The following is a 10,643-nucleotide window of genomic DNA, read 5'->3' as shown; positions in this document are numbered from 1 at the left end:
CAGGTCAGGCAGAATGGGTGAGTGGGAAGGTCACCCTTACCTGGAAAAGAATCTTCCTTCTACAGAGCACTGAGCTCTAATGCAGATGCCTAAATTGGGCTAGCAGGACACAGGCTCTGTACTGAACAATGACTATTTGGGCCTTTCATGTTTTCTCCACAACAACAGACACTGTGCCTGCCCTGTATTTAGGCTGTCTGAAGAAGACATCTGCTTCCTTTCTTGATCAGGCAGTCCATTACAAGTATCTACCATGATGGCAGCGTGCTGGTCTGTTCTCTCATCCTTACCCCATGTTAGCCTTCCACCTCTTTTCCAGCTCGTGAGTTTAAATGTTCTGAGCTATGATGGTACACCTGTTCCCAGCCTTTCCCTTGTTCATCTCCTTACAAGTTTTAGGCTATGTTGGCTTTTTCAGGGAGTAGTCCTACTTTCATAAGAATAGTTTTGATGACCTATTTCCGTTCAGCAGTAGATGTTCCCCTATTAGTCTTTGGCCTTTGCTTACAGTTACTTTCTGTCTTAATATGAAAGTCTTTTACAAGAGATGGCAGAGAGATGGGACAAGGAGAGTGTGTCTGGGGGTAGTGAGCATCTAGCATCAAACCAAGGGGGAGGAGAAGGTGTGCACAGAGGGTAAGGACACAAAGAGTAGGGCCTGTGTGCTTTGAGTGAGCCCAGATGGTCTTACTTGGAGAGACCAGAGATCTGGCTGTGAGGACCATGTGGGGCAGAGACCATAGGTCTTGGGATCTTGACAGTCCATCAGAAAGTAGAAAAGGCATGGTCACTCTTTGAATAAAGCATTTCTGCCAAAAACCTAAGCATGGGGGAGAGGGCCCGTGATGGGTAGGTGGGAAGGGAATGGAACAGAAGCTCTTGGCTCAGTGCAGAGAAGGAGATTTTCACAGTGGTGACATCCTTCTTGTAGGCCCTGATCAGGCAACTTTGCTCCCTATCTCCTCTGCCCTTACGAAGTTTCACTGCCCCAAGCCACGGCAACTGTTTATACAGTAATTTTCTTCCCTGCTTCCTTCCCTTCCCCTGTCTTTTGTCATCTCCAACAAGCAACAAACAAGCAAACCCACATAACAAAAGCATAAAAGGATATAGAGGGTCAGGGAAGATGTAATTTGATCAACAATTCCTGCCCACGAAGGACCATGGATAATGTGTAACTGGGCAGTGAGTGGGTGAAGCAGGAAAGCTTAGAGGATTCAGGAAGGTGTGAAGACACCTCAAGTCCTTTTGAAGATGGGAGGTAAATACATGATACAAAGATACATTTGGAATCTATGTAATATTACCTTTGGATTTATTACAGTGCAAAGAGACTTTCAGTATAATCACACCCACATTCCACTGTGTCCATTCCTGAGTGCTCAGCATGTTCACAGCCTTCACCAGTGAAGGAGCAGGCAACATCTGACACACAAGTGTTAGTCTGGATGCCTTATCTGATAGCAAAGAATGCAGAAGGCTGTGCACACATGCACTGAAGAAACTGGGTCTCATGGTGTAGATAGAAAGGCTCACCTGTGGAAGGGTTATCTGTGCAAAAGGTAACACTACACAGTGAAGAGCTGTGGTTTGGAGAGTTCAGGAATCCTGGTATCAGGTCTGTCACATTGTGCTTGCTGTCTTGCTACCTGAGATCTACAGACTTGACATAAGCTCTACATAAGCTTGTACAAATGCTATTAAGTGGGTTTCAAGTTAAACCATTTGGGGACAATATGTCCAAAGGGGACATTTTGCAAAGGCATTTCTCACCAAAGACAGAAGTGTAAGTATCAGGGGAAAGTTACCTTTAATGCAACATCCTGACTTTACTCCTGCAAGTTCTGGATTTGGTCAGCATTCATAAGACAGGGAGAATTTCCTGCCACCTTAATCTGGTCCATTTTTTGTTCTCCTTGTTCTCTATATTAAGGAAAATAATCACAGAATCACAGAATCATCTAGGTTGGAAAGGACCTTGAAGATCATCCAGTCCAACCGTTAACCTAGCACTGGCAGATCCCAACTACACCATATCACCAAGCGCCATGTCAACCTGCCTCTTTAACACCTCCAGGGATGGGGACTCCACCAACTCCCTGGGCAGCTCATTCCAACGTCTAACAACCCATTCTGTAAAGAAATGCTTCCTAATATCCAGTCTAAACCTTCCCTGGTGCAACTTGAGGGCATTCCATCTTGTCCTATCGCTTGTTACTTGGTTAAAGAGACTCATCCCCAGTTCTCTGCAACCTCCTTTCAGGTAGTTGTAGAGGGCAATGAGGTCTCCCCTCAGCCTCCTCTTCTCCAAACTAAACAACCCCAGTTCCCTCAGCCGCTCCTCGTACGACATGTGCTCCAGACCCTTCACCAGCTTCGTTGCCCTTCTCTGGACACGCTCGAGTAATTCAATGTCCTTTTTGTAGTGAGGGGCCCAAAACTGAACACAGTAATTGAGGTGCGGCCTCACCAGTGCCGAGTACAGGGGTAAGATCACTTCCCTGTCCCTGCTGGCCACGCTATTTCTGATACAGGCCAGGATGCCATTGGCCTTCTTGGCCACCTGGGCACACTGCTGGCTCATGTTTAGCTGGCTGTCAATCAACACCCCCAGGTCCCTCTCTGACTGGCAGCTCTCCAGCCACTCCTCCCCAAGCCTGTAGCGCTGCTGGGGGTTGTTGTGGCCCAAGTGCAGCACCCAGCATTTGGCCTTATTGAAACTCCTACAGTTGGCCTTAGCCCATCGCTCCAGCCTGTCCAGATCTCTCTGCAGAGCCTCCCTACCCTCGAGCAGATCAACACTCCCACCCAACTTGGTGTCATCTGCAAACTTACTGAGGGTGCACTCGATCCCCTCATCTAGATCATCAATAAAGATGTTAAACAGGAGTGGCCCCAAACCCGAGCCCTGGAGGACACCACTCGTGACCGGCCACCAAGTGGATTTAACTCCGTTCACCACAACTCTTTGGGCCCGGCCATCCAGCCAGTTTTTTACCCAGCAAAGCGTGCGCTCATCCAAGCCTTGAGCAGCCAGTTTTGCCAGGAGAATGCTGTGGGAAACGGTGTCAAAGGCCTTGCTAAAGTCAAGGTAGACAACATCCACAGCCTTTCCCTCATCCAATAAGCGGGTCACCCTGTCATAGAAGGAGATCAGGTTTGTCAAGCAGGACCTGCCTTTCATAAACCCATGCTGACTGGGCCTGATCATCTGGTTGTCCCGCATGTGTTGTATGATGGGACTCAGGATGAGCTGCTCCATCAGCTTCCCAGGCACTGACGTCAAGCTGACAGGCCTGTAATTTCCTGGATCATCCTTTCAACCCTTCTTATAGATGGGCGTCACATTGGCCAGTTTCCAATCTGTCGGGACCTCTCCGGTCATCCAGGACTGCTGGAAAATGACCAGCCAGCTCCTTCAGCACCCTTGGGTGTATCCCGTCCAGTCCCATAGACTTGTGTGTGTCTATGTGATGCAGTAGGTCACTGACTATCTCTTCCTGGATTGTGGGGGGGTCGTTTACCAGTCTCTGTCTTCTGGCTGAGGAGGCTGGATTCCCTCAATACAACTAGTCTTGTTATTAAAGACTGAGGCAAAGAAGGCATTAAGCACCTCAGCCTTTTCCTCATCACTTGTTACCATGTTTCCTCCTGCATCTAGCAGGGGATGGATACTCTCCCTGGTCTTTCTTTTGCTACTAACATACTTATAGAAACATTTCTTATTGTCCTTGATTGCTGAAGCCAGAGTTATTTTTAGCTGGGCTTTAGACCTCCTGATTTCCACCCTGCATAGCCTCACAGCCTCTTTGTAATCACTGTGAGTGGCTAGCCCCTTCTTCCACAAGCTGTAAACTCTCCTTTTCTCCCTGAGTTGCAGCCAAAGCTCCCTGTTTAGCCAGGGTGGTCTTCTCTGTCGTCGGCTTCTCTTACAGCACCTGGGGACCTCCTGCTCCTGAGCCATTAAGACTTCCTTCTTAAAGAGTGCCCAGCCTTCCTGGACCCCTATACCCTTCAGGATTGTCTCCCAAGGGATCCTTTCAAGCAGGTGCCCAAACAAGACAAAGTCAGCCCTTTTGAAGTCCAGGATGTCAGTTTTGCTTCCCCCACTCCTGGCCTCTCTAAGAATAGAGAACTCTATTATTTCATGATTGCTGTGCCCTAGTCGTCGTCCAGCCACCACATCATCCACCAGTCCTTCTCTGTTCACAAAGAGGAGATCCAGCAGGGCACCTTCTCTGGTTGGTTCACTCACCAGCTGCATCAGGAAGTTATCTGCCACACATTCCAGGAATCTCCGAGACTGGTCCCGCTCTGCTGTGTTATATTTCCAGGAGATGTCTGGGAAGTCAAAGTCTCCCACAAGAACAAGGGCAAGCGATCGTGAGATTTCTCCGAAATGCCTATAGAATATTTCATCCACCTCTCTGTCCTGGTTGGGTGGCCTATAGTAGACTCCTACTACAACATCTGCCCTGTTGGCCTTCCCCCTGATTCTAACGCAAAGACACTCTACCTTGTCTTCACTACACTTGTACTCAAAGCAATCATAAGAGTCCCTAACATACAGCGCCACCCCACCACCTCTCCTTCCTTGCTTTCCCTCCTAAAGAGCTTGTAGCCATCAATTGGCACACTCCAGTCCTGGGAGACATCCCACCATGTTTCTGTTATAGCCACAACATCATAATTTTCCTGTTTCATCATGGCTTCAAGCTCCTCCTCTTTGTTACCCACGCTGTGTACATTGGTATACATGCACTTCAGATGGGCTGGTGTTTTGCCCCCTTCCCCCTTCAGATCTAGTTTAAAGCTCTGTCCATGAGCCCAGCTAACTCCTGCCCCAAGATCCTCTTCCCCCTCTGGGACAGGTGCATTCCATCTAATGCCAAAAGGACTGGCGCCCTGTATACCAACCCATGATTGAAAAATCCAAATCCCTGACAGTAACACCAGTCTTGGATCCACAAGTTCATCTGTTGAGTTCTCCTGTATTCTTCTTCATCCATCCCCCCAACTGAAGGGATGGAGGAGAACACAATTTGTGCCCCTGACCCCTTAACCAGTTTCCCCAAGGACCTGAAATCTCTCTTCATTGCTTTAGGACTTCTGATAATGTTGTCACTACCTACCTGAAAATCCAGGAGAGGGTAGCAGTCCTTGGGTCTCACTAGAGTGGGGAGTTTTGCCGTGAGGTCCTTGACGCGGGCCCCAGGGAGGCAGCAGACTTTCCTATGAAGCGGGTCCAGTCTGCATATGGGGCCTTCGATACCCCTCAGAATGGTGTCACACACTACCATGACTCCCCTGGGGTTCTTTTTAGAACTGGTTTTAATACCTGGTGTAGAATGACACGGCTTTGGTGGACCTTGGTCTTCCTCCTTGTTTGTCTCATTTTCTTCCTCTTTCTCTTTACTCAAAAGTTCCAGGGCCCTGAATCTATTGTTTTAAAGCGGTTTCCATCACTATTTTCTCATAGGTTTAGGAAGAAAGCTCCTGACTCCATCCCTTCCTTTTTTTAGAAGTGGTTAGCTTCTCCAATTACAATCACTAAAATTTAGTGTTTCTTCTAGCAGAAAATATATTGTCATAGAAAGGACAAGATGCTCAATGGCCTGTGGCCCAGTGTCTCAAATGTTCTAATCCACAAAAGTTGGGTTTCATAATTTGACAAAAACGTATTTCCAGTCAGTTCCATAGTATATTCTGAACAGTCTGTGGTATTTTTGTTTGATTGATTATTTTGGAGTTTCCCAAAATTTGGCAAACGTACTGTCCTAGTCATGGCATAAAATATAGTCATAACCATGCATCAAGTTGTTATTTCTGGCTTTTCTAAAGCAAGATCAATCTCTTTTATTTATTAAAGTTATTTTGTAACTTTTGCCTCTCAAAAATGAGACAATAAGAAACCTTTACAAGTTATTTTTTTAAACTGGTTTTGTCTTATAAAGTAATTGTTCCTCATGGATGATCCGCTTATCAGAATATGTCAGTCATCCTTTTATTATAAAAACAAAACAAAAAAATTCTTAGCATCTCTGCCTTATTTTCTTCATGTTTAGGTTGTCTACATATATTTTTACTTTTCTTTCTTCAGTCATCTCAGAATCTACTCTTTCTTTTTACCCTTACCATCACAATTCCATCCCACTCTCCTGTAATCTTTCATTTTTCTTTTCCTTCATTCCATATGCAGTTCAAATACCTCATTCTCAGTTCTTAAGTGTATTCATGGTGTTATCCTTATTTAAATTTCTGCTTCCAGTTAACACAATCAATGTTTGTACTTCTTTTTTACAACTTTTTACCTTCATCCATTAAAGTTAGGCACCTTCCTCCATTCTCTTCTTGGTATCTGGAACATCTTTTTTGCTTCCAAAGTGTCCATCTCCTCTGTCTGTGTCTAGTGCAAACCATGGGAGTTGTCCCCGTGTGAATGAGCTTACATTTTATTTTGAATTTGCCAGTAATCTAGATGAAGCATTTTTTTAACCTGCGCATATATGCATTACAGTATCACCTTGACAGAGTCACATGTAGCCTGATTTTCTGAACACTTGCAGTTTTTCCTCCATGCTTGTTATGTTGTAAAGAAGCTAGTCACTTCACTCAACTGCAAATTAAAAGTAAATTGTCATTTCCTTTCATAGTGAAAAAAATTCAAGATACAATTTTCTGGTACTTCTGGGTCATTTGAAAATCATAGCTTTTAGCATCTCCCTTAGCAATGTCCACAACAGAGAAACTCACACCCATGAAAATGCAGAGTTTCACTGGAAAAAGGCCTTTAAACAAATTATTTTCAGGAGACTTTCTTCATTTTTTCTGAAAGAAGATAATACATTTGGATTTTTTTTCTGACATCTTCATTTGTGTAGCCATTTAAACCTTGACAAACTGGAAGCAGGGCCTATCTTCACACCTCATTTCTTTACCTTGCTGACAGAAAATGGCAGAGGCGTTCCTCTCTGCAAGAACTGATTTTGCTGAGGAGTACAGATGAGATGGGTAAAATGCTGTACTAAAAGGTTAATGTATTGCATAGCAGAGGGAGGCAGGAATAGAGTAAGAAGTTTGACTGACAAAAAATCAGCTTTTTGTCTGGCAACAACACCAGTGAGATCAGTTTTTGTTCAATAAACATGTATTAGTATAAATACATTCCCTTTCTGTTTAAACAAATTGCTTTTACTTTCCCCTCCTTTTTCACAGGCTACAATCCATGAACACAGTCAATTTCCTCAACTTCACTGAAATGTTCTAAAAACATCTGCAGAAGAAAAATACAGCTTTAGATCAGATTGCTTTAAATACTACTTGCTAGTTAGTGGAACTTCAGGGACTAAGCCAAGTAATAAAGAAAATTATCTCATATGAATCACCTGCTTACTAGGAATGTGGCTACTGAGCATCTACCTAGAACAACTTAATATATGCTATTTTCACTAATGTTTGCTGTCACTAGATGTACTCTTCTGTACTGTAAGTTATTTCTGAAGGAATTATTTCTTAGCTGATACATAGCTCCACTGACTGACAAAAGATTATACAGGTCTTTGACAAAATCTTGTATGGGGAACTCTGGACCATAATTTTATCAGCATTTAATGTCCAGTGATTCTGATTGCATTTCTGAGATGGGTTGTTTTTTGTAGATTATTTCCCACATTTCAAACCTGGCCAGTGACCAATCCACTGTATTACAGTTAGACATATTCCTTCCATGCTGTGTTCAGCTGAAAGGCCACAGCAATCTTTCTTTCACTCACCCTTATTTCTACTGGGAATGACTCTTAATTCTTTTCCATAAACTTATCAGAAAGTTATTTTAAGAAAAATAAGGAAAACACACTGCCTAATAATTTAGTAAACATTCTTCATGTACATCCTTACCTTTGGGGAATTGTAACATATTTCATACCTGTTCTGAAATACTTGAGAAACATATATTGAGGATAACACAATTCTGACAGTTTTATCTATAAACTACAATGTCTAAAGCTGCTTTAAAACAGAAAAATCAATCCCTTCTCTGACTAGAGGATTACAATAGGCTTATGGCATGACAGCTGCTTGACAGAGAAGATACCAATGCATCAGCTGTAGAACTCACCCTTTTCTGAAGCTGATTCATTGAAAATATGTCTACTTAGCTTAAACCATGTGTAAAATAAGTGGCTAGCTATAAATAGCTGCATGAGTGCTTAAGTTGTATTTTGTTCCCATATTACTGAACAATAGTTCCAGTGTCACCAGAAATCCCTAATATATGCCTCAGAGTATACAGGCACTTTTACCCCAGACAATGAACCATGGTTTATGTCAATTATTTTGGAAACTAACTTTCTAATTTGATTTAAACTCACACATGAGTACCGATGAAATTGGCAAGAATCTGGATAATGCCATGTGTTTAAAAGTCATTGCATTTGCCTGATGTCTAGAAGACTGATTGCTTTTTATTCAATACTCTTTCCTGTGCTTTTTAGAATGGAGCTTGTTAACTGTCATGTATCAACTATCATGGACATTTTTGTTGTTTTAAATAGTGCTCAGACTGGAAAATCTATGTGCTTTTGTGACATAATCAATGACATATACTCACAGATCTACATAGTGAAAATACCATGCTTGATCCTGCCAAGACACAGTGTTTCAGTCTTCAAACTTACATATACCTGTTCGTAACTTCTCTTGTTTGTCAAGTACTTCTGAGTTCACGTCCTGTTTAAATTATGAGAGTTAAGCTAAATTCCACGAAAGTAATATTTACAAGATTGAGTCTGGATGGATCTAGACAAAAAGTGTGTATTTTATTAATTTTATTTTGCCGTTGTTGTGGATATAACCTGAAGGATAAAATAATGTATCATTAAAATATGTGCTATGAATGCAGCATACAGTGTTGAATATGCAATCCTCATGTATTGTTATATATTTTCTCATACCAACCTACTTATTAGCATGAGTGCTGATCCACACCCAAACTAAGGAACAAATTTGAAATTGATGCCTACATTCACAAAGTAATAGATAGAAACTGATTAAAGAAGTAGCATGAACATAAAATAAGGTATCACATTCATAACAAATGCACAGGATCTTACAAATAGTCAACATTTTAAACAGAATATTTTGAAGAACATTCTGCCTTTTTATGAGTAAGAAACAAAAATCTGTGGGGTTTTCTTCCCCATTTTTAAATTCTATTTTATAGTGAATTTATAGAGATTATTAACAAGAGAAATAGTCATTCTCATTACACTGAGAATTCTCACTAACATGCGAGGTGTGTGGTGCTGCATGTTGCAAAATCCTCTGTGTATTTCCATCTCCCTGGCTTTAACGGGTCTTTCATGACAACTGGTTTATATGGTGATTTTATGATCTTAAGAAATGTCTGGTAAGAATAATGTGATTCATATTTTAGTTTTACTCTGTGTTGATGTGAAAATGTAAAGCCAAGTTTGCAGAAAGGAGTTTTTAAGGCACTAAATCATAACAGTCTCCTATTTATCCTTCTTCAGAAGAAAAATTTGTTGTTCCCTCTGGTTTGATGCACAGAGAAGATTTGAATATGTTCACTAAACCGTACCAAATAAATATCACAAAACTTATGGAATAGCAGTACTGTTGTTTACTGGTGTGATAATTCCATTGTCAGTTTTAAGGTTTAACTTATCTGTCATTAAAGCACATTTCTGGCATTTTGAAATAAGTGGTGGAGCAGGGAGAATAGAGAAGTAGGAGAAAATGTGTAAGAGTGCTTTGCATCAAATTGTTTATATACACTCTTTTTCATCCCATCTAAATTTACGTAAGATATTGGCATAGTCATTATTAAGTGAACGGAGAAGGAATATCAGCATACATAAAATTTGGGTGGGTATCTTCTTTGACTAAATAAGGAGTTACAGACAATATGCTTTGAGTTTAGGTGCCTCATTTGGGTGCCTGAAGCTAGATAGGGTCAAGCAGATTCTGCAGGTCAGACCTACAGTGAATTAAAGACTCCTATTTGATTTAGTGGAAAGGATCCTTAAATGTATTAAATTTTAATTCACTGCTTTTTTTGAAGGCCTAATCAGAAATAGGAACACTGTGTTAAAAAAAATATATCGGTGAGGTGAATAGATGTTTAATCCTAATTATTTTAATAATGTCTTCTCACCTCTGGATGAGGGTGAGAAATTCAAACTGGGAATTTTACACTTTTTTAATAGAATTTCTTTATATCTTCATGTTGAGATTTGTATATATGGATGGCTGTCCTTTCAACTTTCAAGTATATGTTGTTTAGAGAAGACAGACTGCAATTATGCATTCATCAAAAATAGGTTTTGCTGGATCAGGCACATTGTCAATTCTCTGTGTTGTTTTAAGACTTAAATATAGTTTACTGAGTTCCACACAGGAGCTGTAACTTGAGTGAATGTTTCCAAATTAAGATTCCTTTGAGAAAATGGACTTTATTTTAAAATAACAATGAGCTCCCCACAGAGATTCCAATTCTGCAAGCAGCTATCACATGTCTGTTACACAACATCAAAGCTGGTTTGAGCAGTTTCTGACTGGACTCTGGAAGTTACAGCAGACTCAGATATTACTTGGTAGTGTTACTTTTGGGAGAGAACATCTAC

This window comes from Strix uralensis, chromosome 5 (assembly GCF_047716275.1).
Source record: "Strix uralensis isolate ZFMK-TIS-50842 chromosome 5, bStrUra1, whole genome shotgun sequence".
In the NCBI taxonomy this organism is placed as follows: domain Eukaryota; kingdom Metazoa; phylum Chordata; class Aves; order Strigiformes; family Strigidae; genus Strix; species Strix uralensis.
The sequence above is the reverse complement of the archived record's forward strand: the minus strand, read 5'-3'. Positions refer to the sequence as shown.